The 18448-nt window shown below is 43.9% G+C and overlaps 1 long non-coding RNA gene across 4 annotated transcripts in view; it reads left to right on the top strand.

The window, feature by feature from the left end:
- LOC142586948 (uncharacterized) overlaps positions 1-18448 on the top strand; it is a 72166-nt gene that overhangs the window by 25154 nt on the left and 28564 nt on the right. For 2 of the 4 annotated variants that reach the window (XR_012829310.1, XR_012829311.1), the window contains exon 1: positions 15470-15612. The exons of the other annotated variants lie outside the window; for them this stretch is intronic. This is a non-coding gene — a long non-coding RNA (uncharacterized LOC142586948). Of the gene's footprint in view, positions 1-15469; positions 15613-18448 lie in introns of those variants that run through there. 4 annotated transcript variants of the gene reach the window in all.

The following is an 18448-nucleotide window of genomic DNA, read 5'->3' as shown; positions in this document are numbered from 1 at the left end:
CAAGTTTTTCGTTAACTCGCAAGTTCATGCTGCGGCATCCGACGTGCTCTTTCTCGTCGTGACAAAAAGTGGGGAAGGCTCCGCGAAGAAACGTCGCGCTATGTTCGTTCACTCTCCGTAACAAAGGTTCCGGGTGTCGGAAGGGCCGCAAAATTTAGAAGTCGAATGTTTTTTTTTTAAATGATAATGCGGGCAAATGTTGTCTTTCCTGACAAATGTTGGATGTGGATACGTGGTGTCGCACCGAATTGCAAATGATTCTGTGAAAAGCTTTCGCATATGTCGCTATACATTACGACTGTGTGCTGCAGCCATAGTACTCCATCTATTGAGACATATGTCTTGTGTGGTCAGTTATATTGGTCGCATCATTCGAGACGAATAAAAGTGAAGTTTATTTCAATATCTCTGCGGCACTGACATTTATATACCACCTGTACACTTCTTTTCCTAAAGAACCTACAGGAGCAATTGTCGTGAATAACAGCCCAATTATGTTCATATTAACAGATACGCCACTCATATAGTTTACTGACATGCTGGTGCTTCGGCTGAGGTGAGTCTCAAGCTCGCATCAGCCTCAAACGAAAAATAACTGCTGGCGTAGCGGTCGCAATGCCGGACGCTACAGAATTTCAAACATTCGCGCCCACCGGTTTTTTCTCCTACGTATTACATGGCCCGCCCAGCTCCATTTATTATATTAAAGTGAATTAGAATATCGGCTATCCCCGTTTGCTCTCTGAGCCTCACCGCTCTCTTCCTAACTCTTGGCGTTACGCCTAACATATTGGTTTACATCGCTATTTGTGCGGTTCTTAACTTGTTTTTCACCTTTTTTGCTAACCTGCTTCTGCTCCATATCTTATTACTGGTTGAATGCTGTAACTGTACATTTTTTTAATATACTGTGCAACTAATCCTTATATAGGCGGAATTTTTTCGTCATTCTGGAGAGAAATGTATGTTCATCGAGCGCCATTCTAGGTACAGTTGGCGCGCGATTACTCATATTTCCTAATCATCATGACTGGAGGTTGCAGCGTAGGTTTGTGCTGCCTTTTTTTATTTCTCCTATGCAGCTGTATTACGACGACTGCTACCCTCTCAATGTTGCTGTAGAATACACGAATGCTTCCCGCTGTCTTTAAGATTTGGAAATCCTAACCGCATTCTCTCTTATCTTTAGGATCTCTGTAGATGAAGACATGGACCTTAGTCTTGTATAACCCTCACCAGCTGTTCTCCCCTCAAAAAGGCCAAAAAGGCCAGGCAATACCTTATAATTCAATAAAGAGCCCGCATTGGCGAGCCTCACTCGAGACGGAGAGCCTGTTAAACGTTGTCAGCTTTAGTTTCCAGCGGCTGCAGTTCCTGTTCCAGGGAGCTTCAGCACCCTTTGCCCCATCCAAGGTCTGGCCACGACCCTTATCAAGTGCTTTTTGGGCAGTAAATAAGCTACAATTCCATCTATACTCGCTATCGGAAGCTCAAAATGCTTCACTTAAAGACGTCTAATCACAGTGGCAGCTTTTCAGGGGCATCTCTCAGCAAGACTTCCACGGTAACCTGGGTCTCACGAACTTCAAACGCTTTTACTGTTTGAGAAATTTCTGACAGGACAGGGGTAGGAGGCCATTGCGAACATTCCGGCTACAGTTGCGCCATATAAAGGTCTCGCGATTCTTCTGAATAATCGCTTTGGAAACGAGACGATCTTAGAGCAGAGATACTTGGTGGGCCTCCAAACGTTAAAGCCAGTAAACTTTTCCACCGATATTCCGTTTTTACGGAATGTCTATGACCCTTTCCACATGAAAGCTGCAGGCCTCAAGGTACTTTCACGTCCCGTACTTCCTTACACGCCAGTGTGCGTAGAAGCATCCAGCATAAATAATTTCGTGCAACATCTTCCTGGAAAATAAGACGCAACCGGGTAAATAAAACAAACGCTATGCAAGCTGGATCTCCACAAACGGAATTACGTGACCTATTCGGTACGTGTGCCTGAAGGCAGATGTCCAAGAAAAATTGGAGGATGCTTAAGCTTCGCCTTCAAGTGTGGAACGCGATAGCGTTATCGCATCCGTTCGCACCGCCCACTCATTCGCTCGGCATGCTCTTGAGTCACACAAAGACAAAACGTGCGCCTGAGCAAGCGGAACGAACCAAAGAACTCGGTGTCTCGTAGGGAGAAACGATTTCGCGAGCCAAACGTCGTGATCGGCATGGACAGCCGGGCCGTGACGCGCCATGAAGGCGGACGCGATCGTGGGGCTGACGCCTCGATGGGATCGTCCTCTATCTCGCTTGGGAGCACCACGAAGACGCATGACTCCTCGTCAGCAGCACCGCACACACCGCAGGGACGGTTTCCCAACAGACGCGCTATGGCGCAGCGATCACGTCGGAGGCGTCCCGCAGCGGGCGCTGCACCTAGGAATCGCGCTGTGAACAGAAAGAGGAGCCGCGTAGCGTGGGCGAGTGGCGCGACACCTTTCGGGGCAGCGGCGTACATTGCAAGGATGGGGTCTTCTGTGTTTGCCGCAAGAGGTCTCTGCGTGCGCGCCAAGCGCAGAAAAAATGCAGCGGAAACACATTTCGCTACGCGTTTACCTGCGACCTCTGTCATTTACAGTCTCATAATTACCGATATACGCCGCAGTATAATTTTCTACGGCACGTTTCTAAGGCAATACCACATTAACTAGAGGGTCTTGAAGCATCGAACTCGTGGCTGTGTGGTAGCGTGTCCGTCTCACACTCCGGATACCCTGGTTCGTTTCCCACCCAGCCCATCTTGCAAAATGTTTTTATTTATGAATTGCCTTCCGCCATTTCTCGCTCATGGCCAACGCCATCGACGACACCGGCTTTTCTGCGACGCGAACTCCTTAACGCTATCGCGTTAAAGTAGTCGCTTCTTGGACACCTACGCTCCATGGCACGCAAGGAGACTTACCAGGTCTGCGGCACAACTCTCTACTTTCCGCCTCGGTCCTTCTTCACAAACTTCACAAAAAAGGTAACTGTGTTTTCACTCCTTACGGTACGCGAATCTGACAAACATTGCCATGCGCTATTAGCGCCACGATAGGAAGAGTCGCCCACTCAAAGCCCGTTCTAAGTGTGCTGTCTTTATGTGACTTGTTTGGCGTGTAATGGCAAATATGTAGCGATTGTTTGCAGCCCAGGATTTATCCTGAAGCAGTAAGTGCTTGCTTACAGTAGTCCCTCAAAGGAGTACTGATTGCGTTAGATAGAGAACAAGAGTCTACTGGAAATTTTCTGCACATGTTTGCTAACGAACAATAAAAAATACGTTAAGAAAAGTGCATTTGCCAACGGCAGCCGCAGAACCGCCCTTGCAGAAGGCATTTCTGAGAAACCGCAATCAAGGAGTGCGCACGCCTGAAATGCACGTCATAATATTTGGCGGGGACCAAAATGTTGGTGACATTGTTATTTTCACGTTGATAAGTTTATTCGAACAATCCAAGCACGATATCAAAGCCATAAAACTTTTTTTCTACTTTCGAAGAGCTGGAAAGCTCGCGGAACATCCACCATAGTAGATGTTGCTGGAAAATTTTTTTGTAAAAGAAAGATCACTTTCGGCATGGTGGTTACTCTTGCATTGAATAAAGGAGTAGCACAACACTTATGTGAATCATATAGTGAACCGGATGTGGAAGTTCTTTCTGTACAATTTTGTCTTGCAGGAGGAAGTTGAAAACTGAGTTGCCACCAATGCAAAGCTTCAATGAACATTCCCAGAATCATTAGCACGTGACGGACACATGTTTCCGCACACTACTATTCAAAACTATTTTCTTCTGATTGCTTTTGTTGCCAAAGAGATGTCTCGCAGTTTGCACCAATTCCGGCACAAGGATAGCGTTGGTATCTGTGATTCACCCACAGATAGTGACTATGAGAACGTACTGATTCAATGATTCCGCCAAGAAATCAAGTACCAGAAAGAGTGGTGTAGAGATGCAATCCTCCCCCCCCCCCCCCCCCTGGAAAAATCTAGCAAGTAGTAGAGTGTTTGCTGTGTAACAATTGCGCTGTATAATACGACACATTTGCCCATATTCTGAGCTGATGTAAGAGGTTGACGACATGGTGGTTAGGCACAGGGAAGCTGATGGACACGCTGAAAAACTCCTATCGAAAGCGATGTTCCAGAGAATTGTCACAATGTGCCACATCATTCCCTAAGAATCTTCTATCCCAAGGCGACTTAGAGCACAATTAGACGCCTAATGACAAGATGCAGCGTCACTGTATGAGCACCTGTAGAAAGGCCTGTAGAAAGGTAAAAATGACTATGAAATTTACGCTATAAATGCTTAGGCTTACAACACATAATGAGAAGGCAATCATACCGACAGACATTAGTGAGGAGCACAGAAACGCATAGGCCTTTTGCCTTTTGAACGTGCATAGACTTCAGGTGAACCTATATAAAAAGGTGCTCCACAATAATAAATAAAAAAATAAGAGTGTATTAGCAGCAGTGTACAAGGTCCAGTTATTGTTGCAAAGAAATGCATATTTGCCATATTGACATGGGTGGGGGGTGTGATGGTCAATAATAGAGTACCAAAACTGTGAACGAAGAAATTCACTAATTATTGGGCGAACATGTGCCCAGAAAAATAGGCTACACTCAAAGCACAGCGATTGCGGTGAACACTCTGCGAACGTTGAAATCTGATAAGGCTGTCTAGAGCGTCGACTTTTATACATGAGTCATTGAAGGTTCCAGAGTAATTACTGCTACCATTGTGTCTTCCAGAAACTTCTACAGAACTCAGGTTGCATATGAAAACAAATTACAGAAGCTTCGGTGACTGCAGACAGCAGACAGAACCAGCGATAATATTCGAGAAACTTCCGATATACGTGGGCACGTCCCGTGCTGAGGGATGCGTCAATATGGCTAGTTTTTTTATGTTAAACAGGATATTCGTTTAATTGTTTTTCTCTTTAATTGTACATGCTGTTTCAGCTAACTTGGGTCAAACCTTAAAAAATCATCACACCCCTCTTGAGCAACTGGTAGTATATCTTTTTCTATGAGCTTATAGGCACGTATTTGAGAATATTTGTTTACAAATTGTAGACCATTGACCTAAACGGAATATCTTCAGTGTAGAGCTAGTAGCGCCTATCCAGAAATATCTATTTAGTTTTCTTCCTATCACAATATCTACTGTGGCTTAACTTTTCCAAGAAGCAAGGAAGGCACGAGAGATATAATGAAGTTTTCATCTTACTATGCACTCATGGCCCTTAAATCGATGCTTTATCATGTTAAATATTATTTCAGAAATTTTCTGTTTCTATCAAAGTTCTATTAGCTGTTTAATTCAGTTGTGTTAATTAAACACTTAGGCTCATAGCAAGCCGGATTTCCTGCTGCTCAAACGGGCAGCGAAAAATGCTAGTTACTTGTATTCTCGTAACTCATTCGATGATGTTGAAAGTTTGTCCATACTTAGCTGAAACACCCTGTATATCAAATACATGTCCTAAAATTCACTTAAGTACGCCTTCAATATTTTACCTTTAAATATCATACCATCATACCAACAGAATTAACATTTCTGTTCTAAATTTAGTGTCATTTGGCTTGTATTTCCAAAAGCTTTACCTTGGCACAAAACTTCGAATTCAATTTAATCTCAAGAACAACGGCTGAAACATGATTTTTAATTTAGTTCAAGGCATAGATTTGAAATTTACCTTTGTTGCTTACTACCATGAGCTAATTTTCTTGGCTTTGCGCACTTTATTTACGGAAACAAATATGGTAATTGGTACGGAGTCGAACGTATACTGTATGGACCCCCGCGTCCTCAACTTTGGACAGGACTCTCTACTTATAGACGCTTGCTTTTCCCTGCTTTGTTCAGACACGATATATGTACGGAAATGGGTATTTTAGGTAGCACATGAACCCGTATAAGCTCGTATATACCTCGTACCTATGCGGAAAGTTTCCTCACTCTAAATTTCAGCTTCCAAGTTTGAATTTTCCAGCCTCCCCTCGGTGGAAAACTATACATCACTGCTGTTGGGAAGTAAACGTTAAGCGCTATTTTGCGCTATTTATCACTGTCACGATTTGCTGAAGCAGTGAATTTAGTGTTTCACGCTAATAAATGCTAAGACAGAGATGTACTTTATGATGAAAAATGGAGAAAGATTGGTGCCAGTCGTTAAAGTCTTGTCTCAAGGTTCGGGAGGAGAATACTCTGAGCGGCTATCTATGTTATGCAGGGTCTTTCAGTGAACAATTTCAACATTTTTTAAAGGTTGCCTGGGGCACATTGCTCAATTCTAGATTTTACAAACAAGTCTACTCGAAGCAGCGGACGCTACTTACAAAAAAAAAATGAAATGCTAAAGCGACTAGTTATCAAGAATTCACCAATTAACTTTCTAGCTACTTATCTTATGGCCCATATTGCAATTTACAAATTCCAGGGGGGGGGGGGGAATGTGCAACGCAGATTCACTTGGAACAAATCTCAGGAAGACCCCAGTTTCGGGACATATATTTCTGAACTTTGCGCAGAAATGCATTGGCGTTCAAGTTACTCGTGTGCTTCCGTGCATGAAAAGTTTTTTTAACAAGTTAACTCAAATCTCAAACTGGTGTCATATTGAAAATTCGTTGCCAGTGGATCCGCCTTGCGAACCCAACGGCTTGAATTGTAAACTTCAACTGAGGCCCTAATATTTTGTGTGAAAAATTTAATTTAATCAGTAAACTGGTATTTATTAGTCAATTTTGCATCTCAAATTTTTATGCAAGTATTGTCCGCAGCATCGAGTGGACCAGCTCATGCACTAGAATTGTGGTACCTGCCACAGGCAACTATTAAAGACTTTTGAAAGTGTTCGCCGAAACACCCTGTATAAATTGCCTCTTTGCGAAATCAAAATACTTCGTCTCCAACGTGGCAAAAAAGTTGCCCTGCGTAAAAGTAATGGCTTGATGCATAAAAGTCGAAGAAATTGTAAATAAATGCGGCACTGGCTCTTCTCAAAAAGTGTGCTTTTTATTTAAAATAAAGCACAAAGTATCACGCTTTATATGCAAGTGCATAAAGGCATTTCTGTTCTACATCCAAATTTCTTCCTGTGGACGCAGTATGGAATACAAGCAAGGCGCAACGATAAAAATAACGGTATTCGCACTCATTGTCTTGGTCTTCTGCAACTAGGTCCAGGTAAGTTTGCCTACAAAAGACTAAACATCCTTTGATATTTACCAAGCGCGTATGTATTAATGTATCAGATTCGCGTGGTGCTTTCCTTTTCATAGCCTTCTGTTCAACACGTTATTGATGCACAAATAGGATGAATATGGCACAGAGAAGTATAATTTGGCCGCGGGAAGTACAGATCTTCAATGAGCAACTGAGATTAAGAAGAAAACCGGTAGTCTGTTGGTGAATTTTGGGCGGCACTACTGGTCTTTGGGACAGAAAAGTAACTTTGTTCAAATAATTCCACCGGCATGGCACTTCCATGAGGTTTGCCTTCACCTATATAAAATTCTGGTAAATTTGTACTCTGGTGTCCCAAAAAATGGCAGTCTTTGGCAGTCCTGCGGAAGGCAAGTTCACGAAAAAAATTCTAGCTTCAACTGAATGGAGAAGCCCGGAGAGCGATAGTGACCTTTAGTCTTAAGCTACAAGTTGGGTCTAAAGACACTCGTAGCGAAATTTTCGCGCGATGCAACACACACAGCAACTGCTTCTGGGCCAAAGTAAATGGTAACACATTGGCCTGGGACCTATCCAAGGTCTCACAACACTGACGCCATCAGAGGAACTTACAGTGGCAATAGATCCGCTTCACCAACATGGCACCAATGTAAACAGTGTGCACACGATGAGACTGACAGGAAACTGTCATTAGTTCGAAGCACCGAAACAAACATGAGACAACACTAGTCTAAAACGTTCCGTCCGTTACACACTGATCATAGGATACACACAGTATCAGAGCAGACACGCTAGTTTTCTAACAGTACCCTTGCGCACAGTGATATCAGCATCCACTGTCCTAATAAGACTACATATTTTTGTAAGCAGCAAAATCCTTTATTTTTACACTTGAGAAAGGTTCTGTCAATTTTCTAAAAGTGGTCGTAGGCTTCTCGCGGCGCAGAACGTTTCTTGGGTGTTCTACGGAGCACAAGCGGAGAACAGAAATACACTTTTGCTATCGCGTTGCAGAATATGTTTACATGGTTATAACTACATGGTTACAACTAACTAATGAAGATGCTCATATCCATGATTTACCTTGCACAGTGGGATACGTTCGCTTTTTCCAAGGGTCTTAGGGTTGGCGAGGAGATAAGTATATGGATATATTAAAAAGAAGGAAGGATTTCATATTTCCCTGATGTAGGACATGAAACATGCCTTTCTGTCGCATACAGACCATAAATATACGCTGCAATCAGTGTGGAAAACATGGGTATAAAATTTAGCTCTCACCTTTCATGGCAATGTAAAGTAAATTACATTACTATCAATGCCAATCGGACGCTTGACTCTACGGAGAAACATTTCCGAAGCACCTTCCCCTCAAAACATGTCATTAACGTGCTTGCTCCTACCTTTTAATAGGCTTAAAGTCGCAGCGCACGTTTCAATCTTTCAGTCTGTGCATGCACAAGAAGTGTATCGTTTATGAAATCAGATTTAGATATTCCACCTCTTTTTTCACGAAGCAGCTATCTAGCTTAGTTGTATTTCATAACATCCATCTCAATTTGCAGAAGAAAAGAACATTATCCAGCTTTAAAGCCAGCAAACATATCGAACAGGTTTGATCACTGAAGCAAAAGCGCTCATATCTCCCATACAAGGTTATATTATGATTGTTTATTTCATTTAATTATGGAGTTATACGCGCCAAAACGTCTTTCTGATTATGCGGCATGCCGAAGGGGGGAATGTGGAAATTTAGAACACCAGGGGTTCTTTATCGTGCAACTAAATCTATGTACGCGGGTGTTTTCGCATTTCTCCCCCATTGAAATGCGGCTGCCGTGGCAAGGACTCGCTCCTGCGTCTTCGTGCATAGCAGCCCAAAACCATGGCCACTAAGCAACCACGGTGGGCCATGATCGTTTTATTACAAACACTTCGAACACGTTTATTCCCCAACTGATCACTGTAATTGCTTTTGAAGCTGTGGTTGTAGGTCAGTTATATTCTTAGCAGGTGCCTTGTTTTGTTCTTGTTCACTATGTACATTGTTCTACACTCGCTTCTGTAATGCTTTCGGGCTTCGAAGGTAATGAACTAAGTAAACAAACATGAAATAAATAAAACGAGAGATATTCCATAACGCACACTATATGCTAATCGACATTGACAAGTGCACCCATTTATCGTTATCATAGGGACTGCAGTTCACCCAACAACAAAGTTATCGCTTAGCTCAAGACGCGTCTGGTTGATTTGGAACTTACTCAAATGTTACAGCTGATTTTGTGTTTTGGTACGCTCTCACCGAAACTAGCATAATCAGATTTTCCGCATGACATCAATTTGGAGGTACTTTCTCGAAGGCATGCGTGAACCACCTAAAACCCTGGAACATTCAACGAGTGGTCTATATATAAAAAGCCGATGCGCTTGAGGCGCAGATCAGATTTTAACAATAACCAACTTTTCTCGCCGCTATTCTTGTGCTTGACCATAACAATTTTTTTTCTTAGCACAGGTTCGCCCAATAAAAGTCAGAGGATTCAGTTTTGCTGCTGTGTTCATCATCACTAAAACGTCACGTCAGCTGGAGGTGCTTTGAGTTCATGTACCAAACGCTCTGGACCTGGAGACATTTAACGATAGAACGTTATCTAGTGAGGCCAGTCTAACTGTGCTCTCGGGGCAATTAGCGGGCATTAAATGATATATAATAGGGGTCAGTGAGGTTATGAGGACAAATGAAGCATATACAGTGCTAAAAAGTGGGCACGTTCTGTGCTACTGGGCTTAGGGGAGAGACAAGAACTAGGAGTCGGATTCCTGATTAAGAAGGATACAGCTGGTAACATACATGAATTCTATAGCACTAACGAGAGGCTGGCCGGTCTTGTTGTGAAATAATAAGAGGTACAAACTGAATGTCGTACAGGTATACGCACCGACATCCAGTCATGATGACCAGCAAGTCGAGAACTTCTATGCAGACGTAGAATCAGCGATGGTTAAAGTCAAAAGAAAATGCACTATACTGTTGAGCGACTTCAATGGCAGGGTATACAAGAAGCAGGATGGAGACAAGTCAGTGGGGGCATATGGCATAGGTTCTAGGAATAGCAGGGAAGAGCTATTAGTAGAAGTTGCAGAATGGAATAATTTGTGAATATTGAATACCTTCTTCCACAAGCGGGATACACGAAAGTAGACGCGGAGGAGCCCGATTGACGAGACTAGAAATTAAATAGACGTCTTACTCCGCGTTAACCTTGGCATTATACAATATGTGGATGTGCTCGGAAAGGTGTGCTGTAGTGACCATAAGATGGTAAGATCTTGAATTGGTGTCTAGGGAATGGGAGAAAATGGTACATAAGATGCCGATAAATGAGTTAGCGGTAAGAGGTCAAACAGAGGAATTCCTGATCAAGCTACAGAACAGGTATCCCGTTATAACTCAGGAAGATGATCTTAGTGTTGAAGCAATGTACGACAATTTTATGGGCATCATTGGGGTTAGTGCAATAGAATTCGGTGGTAACTTCATTAGACAGGGTACCGGTAAGCTATCCCAGGAGACGAAATATCTGATTAACAAACGCTATTGTGTGAAAGCCTCTATCCCTACACCTAAAATAGAACTGGCAGAACTTCCAAGTTAATCAACAAGCGTAAGACAGCTTACATAAGTACGTATATTATGGATACAAATGAGCATGGTCTCAGGAACGGAGGAAGTCTAACAGCAGTGAAGAAGAAACTAGGAATAGGCAAAAATCAGATGTATCCGTTAAGTGACAAAGCCGGCAATATTATTGCTAATATTGATAAGATTGTTCAAGTGGCTGAGGAGTTCTATAGAGATTTATACAGTACCAGTGGCACCCACGACGATAATGGAAAAGGGAATCGTCTAGAGGAACTTGACATCCCACAAGTAACGCCGGAAAAAGTAAAGGAAGCATTGGGAGCTATGCAAAAAGTGAATGCAGCTAGGGAGGATCAGGTAACGGCAGATTTGTTGAGGAAAAGGTACTCTCTGATCATGAAGAGCAGGTTGCCATTATCACTCGAGACAAAAGTGTATAACAGCTGTGTCTTGCCATTGCTCATCTACGGGGCAGAAACATGGAGGCTTACGAAAGGGTTCTAGTTAAAATGAGGACGACGCAACGAGCTATGGAAAGAATGATGTGTGTAACGCTAAGGGGGATAAGAAGACAGCAGATTAGGTGAGGGAACAAACGCGAGTTAATAAAATCTTAGTTGAAATCAAGAAAAAAAATGGGGCATGGACAGGGCTTGCAATGAGGAGGGAAGATAACCGATGGTCATTAAGCGTTACGGACTCGATTCCAAGTATTTATTTTCTTGCTGTCGTAGCGCGACAGATTTCTGAACGCGCTACGACAGATTACGCGACAGATTGCGTGATACATGACGACAGATTACCCGCCGTGGTTGCTCAGTGGCTATGGTGTTGGGCTGCTGAGCACGAGGTCGCGGGATCGAATCCTGGCCACGGCGGCCGCATTTCGATGGGGGCGAAATGCGAAAACACCCGTGTGCTTAGATTTAGGTGCACGTTAAAGAACCCCAGGTGGTCGAAATTTCCGGAGTCCTCCACTACGGCGTGCCTCATAATCAGAAAGTGGTTTTGGCACGTAAAACCCCAAATATTATTATTATTATGACGACAGATTACGCCACGCCGTACGCCATCACTATAGCACTTCCAACAAGCTGCGCCACAGCTGTCGCCGTTTTTCTTTTGCGCGACGTGATTCTGCAGCATGAGGCCCTACAATTTCTCACTGACCGTGGTCGGACATTTCTTTCTAAAGTCGTCACCGACATCCTGCTGTCCTGATCAACCAAGCACAAGTTCCACAGACTAATCGTCTGACGGGGCGTCGGAATTGTACGGTAACATAAATGCTTGCAAAGTATGTCTCGTACGACCGTACTGATTGGGAGCTTGCCCTACCCTATGTCAATTTGCGTATAATTCTTCGCGTCACGGCACTTCCGGTCATTCGCCGTTATTTATGTTGTTCACTCCACGTATCCCTCCAACCCGCCGCAGCTGAGACCAGCGAGTATGCACTTGACGTCATCACCAGGGCAGCCCAAGCACGTGAATTTACCCGCGCTCACTTTCTGATCTCGCTAGAGAAGCTACGGTGCTTGAACGATCTCCAACACAGAGGCATCCACTTTTCGCCTGGACCTCTGGTATTCCTGTGGTCGCCGATGCGTCACGTTGTCCTGTAAGAAAAATCCTGTCTCGGTACACAGGCCCATATCGAGTGCGGCGTGCCATGACTCAAGTTACGTACGAAGTCGCCCCAGTCAGTACCAGTGCCGCATCTTCCCCGAATTACACTGAAGTTGTGCATGTCGCAGGCCTCAAAATATATTACTCTCCTGTTATCACCGATATTTAAACGCACCGGGACAGTGCTTCCGCCGCTGGTGATACTGTAACATGCATTTTGCGTGTTTTCTGTGGCCGATGCACGCAGACACCACGACGAAGACAATGAACGCTCTCTGACTCTCGAGGTGTCGGCTGAACAGGCTAGCGCTGCATTATGTTTTGTAAAAAAGTTTCGTAAATAGCCTCCGGTTCTTATTCCTTCGTTCGCGTAACAATATAGTAAGTGAAGAAGCCCGTGAAACTCGGCAAGTGAAGAAACCCGTGGCCCATTACTTTCTGCTAAAGAAGAAGTAACAATATTGAACTTTCACCATGCGACAACTCGCTGCGCCGCAAGATTGACTTATTTAGATTTGTGGGGCGGGGCCTCCGATATGACAAAACCCGAAGAAAAGAATGTTGCTCACAATCGAGGTCCTTATTTGGGCACCGAATGGGGCTACCGAAGAAATGTCGAAGAAAACATGGGACACCGTACTTGGTCTACAGGAAACCGCACGCATACTCCTCCGTATCATACATCGGCGAGACAAGACTTTCCAGAGAATGTGCGCTCAAGCGAACGCGTTGCCATCCGTCGACTCCTCACAGCGATCGCAACGACCAACCATTGGTTCTTTTTTGTCTGCTAGCCGGAAAGCGACTAAAACTCTGCCTGGCGAAAATCCACTCGGCCAGACAAAAACCAAAGCGCACTAAAGTGCACCGCGCAGTGGTTGGGGCAACACGAAAAGAATGCATGCGCTCTGGCTGGCTGTGGCAGCCCGCGGTTAGCGAGAAGAAGAAAATTCAAGCGACTCAATGTGTTGTCGCGAGTAAAAGTCAATTTAGAAAAATTAAATTAAAACGTAGTTACCTTTGCTGGCTTTAGTGTCTTGACATGGATGCTTTAGCGCAAGTGAAAAAACTGTTGATACACTTTTCTGTGACATGATGGCACAAATGAATCACCACAACGCTTCGACTTGTCGGACCTCGCTGCGGCCTTTGTCAACTTACGTGATAGTGTGTTGACTTGGCTTGTCGCTCGTATGGCCCGTTGTACGACGTTAGAAAAGTCAATGCACCTTTGGCGACCAATGTTTATAACAACGTTAAACCCACAAAGATGCGCAATTTCAAATCTAAAGTACAACTTTGGAAATGTCAATGCACCTTTCGCATCAACAGTTTATGAGAACGTTATACCCCTGAAGTTTCAGAATTCCAATCTTTACGTTCCGTAGATTCGGCGGCCTCCACGAGATGCCGCGAACAACCTTCTGGCCATCAAAACTACCTTCAAACTTTGTGCTTGGATGGGGCTCCTTGCGTTATGTGATTTGTGGTGCATGGGCGTTGAAGCGAAATCCAACCAGAGTTCGCAATGTTCGCGCTGAAAAAGACATTCTAGACAAAATCCAGAATGATTTACGGCGCTGGGGGTTGTTTTGGTCGTTGGCACATTACAGCTCGAAAAAATTTCAGGTGGGGGGGGGGGGTTGGTAGCTGAAGCCCCATAAGCCCCTCGCCCCCTCGCTGCGCCCCTGTCATCATGATATACAAGTCCGGTCGAAATCACTCTGACGCCGAGAACTTCAGCGGCGCTACTATTGACATGAGGCCTAAACACAGCGAGACGACGACTCTTTCATAGGCCCAATAAATGGGGATGACTTCGCCAAACTACAGTGAGATGGCGCTGAGCTATGAAACCTTGTAAACTTCTGGGAGCAGAATACCGACTCTGTGCGAAGGTTAGTTAGGCGAGGATTGCCCTCGTTCTCAAAGCAAAACTGCTCGCACATAAAGAAAAACCACCTCAGTCCATGCCGACTACCTTAATGCTGTGGCTCCACTACTGCGTCCAGAAGTAGCGCATGTCCTTCACGATGACCCTATGGACGGGCACTCGGGTTGTCCTGTATACCAACGAGGTTTGATGAAAAGCATTACTGGCCACGCCTGAACGCCGGCGCAACTCATTACGTCAAGACGTGACCAGGCGTAGTGGCTTAGCGGCAGTGGTTTTGCGGTGCTGAGCCCGAGGTCATAGAATCAAATCACGGCCAGGGTAGTCTCGACGGGGACGATTTGCAAAAACGCTCTTGTTTCTTGCATTGCGGGCACGTTAAAGATATCCTGTTGCCCAAAATTAATCCGGAGATCCCCACTATGGCCTCCGTGAAAATTAAATGACGGTTTTCGCGTGTAAAATCTTAGAATTCGATTGGGTCATGGCGGGACGAGACTGCTTCTGACGCTAGACACCACCGACAAGGCCAGTGGTATTACAGCAGCTGATCAGTCCTCTTTGCAAACCGTTTCAACAGATTTCGATAGATTTGTGGAACTCTTTCCAACGTTATGATTTGGAAACAAGTGCGACATCTTGGCCACCGACTGCCTTACACGCTACGCTGAAACAATAGGCCTGCCCGGGAATAGTGCAGCGGAAGTAGGGACAATCTTCGTCGAAAACAACCTGCTGCGACATCACGCACCTTGAGTCATCATTACTTATAAAAGAAATGTTTTTCCATGTTAACTTAATCCCTTCTATAATACCGGAGGACAACCGCCTACCACCGGCAGTATAATGATGCAATGGAACGCTTGAAAAAGACACTCGGCAACATGTTAGGGATATACGTTGCCGTCAATCACAACAGGTGGAATGCCAGTCTTCCATCCGTAACCTTCACTTACAAAACCGGCAGTAGGAGAAAAATAAAGATCAGGCCTCTCCAGCTGCTTTACAAAAGACACCTGAGGACGGCTTCCGTCGCCATGCTGCCGCCCGCCACCGACGAAGAAAATCTCAACGTCGCCGCCTATGTGCCGCGCAGAAGGAAGCTCGACAACTCACTCGGCTGCGCACAGAGAACCAGCAAAGGACGGACAGTCCACGCTAAAGTCTACGATAATCCAACGTGGAATACCAGTCAGGTAATTGTGTTTGTGTTTGTACTCCAATACGGCAGCGAAGGAATAGTGAGAAACTTTGGAGACGTTACCTTGGCGTCTAGGAAATTATCCGATATCTTGGCGCACATGAATATGAGGACCGGCCAGAAGGCCTTACGCAATGACAGCGGCGTGTCAGGCAAACCGAAGTAGTTCGTATTGTGCGCCTCAAGCGCTTCTGCCAGCGCTAACGAACTCTCGGACTTTGTTTCTTTCATCATTGGTTATTTTTTCTTTTGTGTATGTATTTATTTTCTTGCTCTCGTATTTTTATCATCGCACCGATGGTTTTCAAGAGGGAGAGAGGCGGTTAGCATGCTTCTTATTTACCACTTTCTCGGGGACTGCATTTCACCCACTAGCATAGGTGCGCCAGACGTACCTACATAATTTTGAGCTTAATGACTGGAACGTTATCGTTGATATTATTTGTTGTGTTTGTTCTCTTCTAATATTGTTCAAAGATATTGCATGCCTGACACGAATGATGTAATTGCTTCCGGAAGCTACGCGGCCACCAGCGATTTCCAAGAAACATTCAAGGAGGCGTGTATGAAAGCAGGCGCACTTGAGCAACAACTTTGTGAGCGGGTGAAATGCAGTGCCTCAGAAAACAATAAATATTCGCACATCTCAATTCCCTCGCTTAAAAAGCATCACCCCGATGCTGTAAACACGAGAACATACATAAAAGATGCGACCAACGTTGACATGTGCAGGCGCGCCTCGCGCTGAGTCAGCAGGAAAAATGCAACACCCAAAAATGGTAGATAACTACACGTGTCAGTAAAACAACTACTTGAGCCATCATCTTATAAGCTTTGGGGGCGCTTATAAGGACGACAAGCATGAATATATCCTGGATGTTCCAATTTTTCTTTCCAGCAGGTCTACACCTTCTTCGGAACATTACGGTGACCCGAAGGCACGCACAGCTAGAAATGACAATCACTTTCTTTGTGCCATATACCTATAACCTTTGTGTATCACATACTTTTTATTAGCATCGTAAGCAGAAGGGCAGCACTAGTATTTGCAAGCGCCAACGCCATTAATGCGCATGTAGATTTTTACCATTGAATAAATATGAAGTGCTGACCAACTGTACAACGTCATCATAGTCTCCTAACTAGCCTGATCAAGAACAAGGGTGTTATCTAGATTTTGTAAATCCAGTTATATCATATATATAAAGGGGGACTTCTACTGCGTGCTGGACGCGATGTTTTGTACATTTTTCTGTGATGAAAACCCCTTTATCCTGCAATGGCTGCTTCCTTCCCTGCTCGGTATATCTAGCATGCTTGTGAGCTTCATACTTCTTGTTACCACTGTTAACAGATGGCCAGCGCTGGTCGCCGATTTTAGTGCTTTGCTTGCACTAACATCATTAGCCAGAAGAAATTTTGTTTACAACTCCGTAATACTCAGGCCCACGTGATCTATATAACGTCATCACAATCTGCTCTTGAGCATGGCCAAGAACAAAATGTTTAATTGATATTGAAGTTCGAACACATCAAAGAAAAATGAAGGAATTCTTATTGTATGGCAGATGAACGAATATATATGAATAAAATTCTTCTTCCACCACTGACTGTATTGTGCTTCGATTCCGGATTTTTTACTAATTCTGGGGAAGGGGGAGGGTAAAAGCAGGTGTTAAATACAAAGAGACAAACAGTTGAGAAATCTGCTTATTTGCTGCGCTCAGCACGAAATTCAGAATTTTTCTCGTAAACAGTTGAGAAATCTGCTTATTTGCCGCGCTCAGCACGAAATTCAGAATCTTTCTCGTAAAAGAACGGTTGGGATGCGCAATAGCACCTTTATGACGTTAACGTACTTTAAAAATGCAACATACAAAAACGTATAATGACAAATAGAGCTATACGGAAATCATGTATTGAACAAATTAATAATACTTACCTTCGCAAACACCATTTATACGGTTAAAAAAAACAGATAAGGAGAAAACATCAAATATGGATGTATTGACCAATCCAATTTTTAGTACGTACTATGCACGCCAATTGCCAAAGGAATAAGATGATCTTAGTGCCCACGGAAATTACTCCCATGAGATAATATGTATTTTGTTAGCTATTAGTTTACGGAGTGCGCTATAAAATGCAATTTAAGAATTGCTTTTCTATGCAAGGCCTGTTGGGACGGTCGTTCTTGTTTCATAATGAAGAAAGGGTAAGGCGTGCAGTAACGGACACAAGAGACACGTTTATTGTCCCTTTTACTGTTTCACACCAGACCCTCTTGTAAATAAATATAGTTGTCGCGGTTTTTTATTTACTCATACTGCTGGCCCGTCAACCGTTACAGGGTGGGTCAAAGGCAGTACTTAAGCAAATAGGACAATACATGAATATTCCAATAATACATATACCACCAAAAAAACCAGTCAATAGCAGTATTTCAGCAATTATTACAGTATGAGAATAAAAAACAAATCAGTACCAGTATTTAAGCAATTATTACAGTACATGAATAACGCAGTACATGAATAGGCGAACATAATTGAACAAAAAAAGATACAAAAGCAAAATATTCTGCACATACTCCGATCAAAATCACGACCATAAATTACAGTGTTAACAAGCGACCTCATTCCCAGACACCCCCCACCAAAAAAAAAAGAAAAAAAGAAGCAGCGAGTGCGTATATGTGCGTGCATCCTTCAGTGTAGCTTTAAGTTTCTCTCAAATTCTTCTGCACTGATGCTTTCTTGCGTTAACGCCGGTTATTTATTCCATTCTTTAATGGTTCTTGGGAAGAAGGAAAATGCGTAAGCGTTAATGTGCAT

The sequence above is a fragment of the Dermacentor variabilis genome, chromosome 7, assembly GCF_050947875.1.
Source record: "Dermacentor variabilis isolate Ectoservices chromosome 7, ASM5094787v1, whole genome shotgun sequence".
NCBI classification, from domain to species: domain Eukaryota; kingdom Metazoa; phylum Arthropoda; class Arachnida; order Ixodida; family Ixodidae; genus Dermacentor; species Dermacentor variabilis.
Note: the sequence above shows the minus strand (reverse complement) of the source record. Positions and strands in the feature narration are given on the sequence as shown.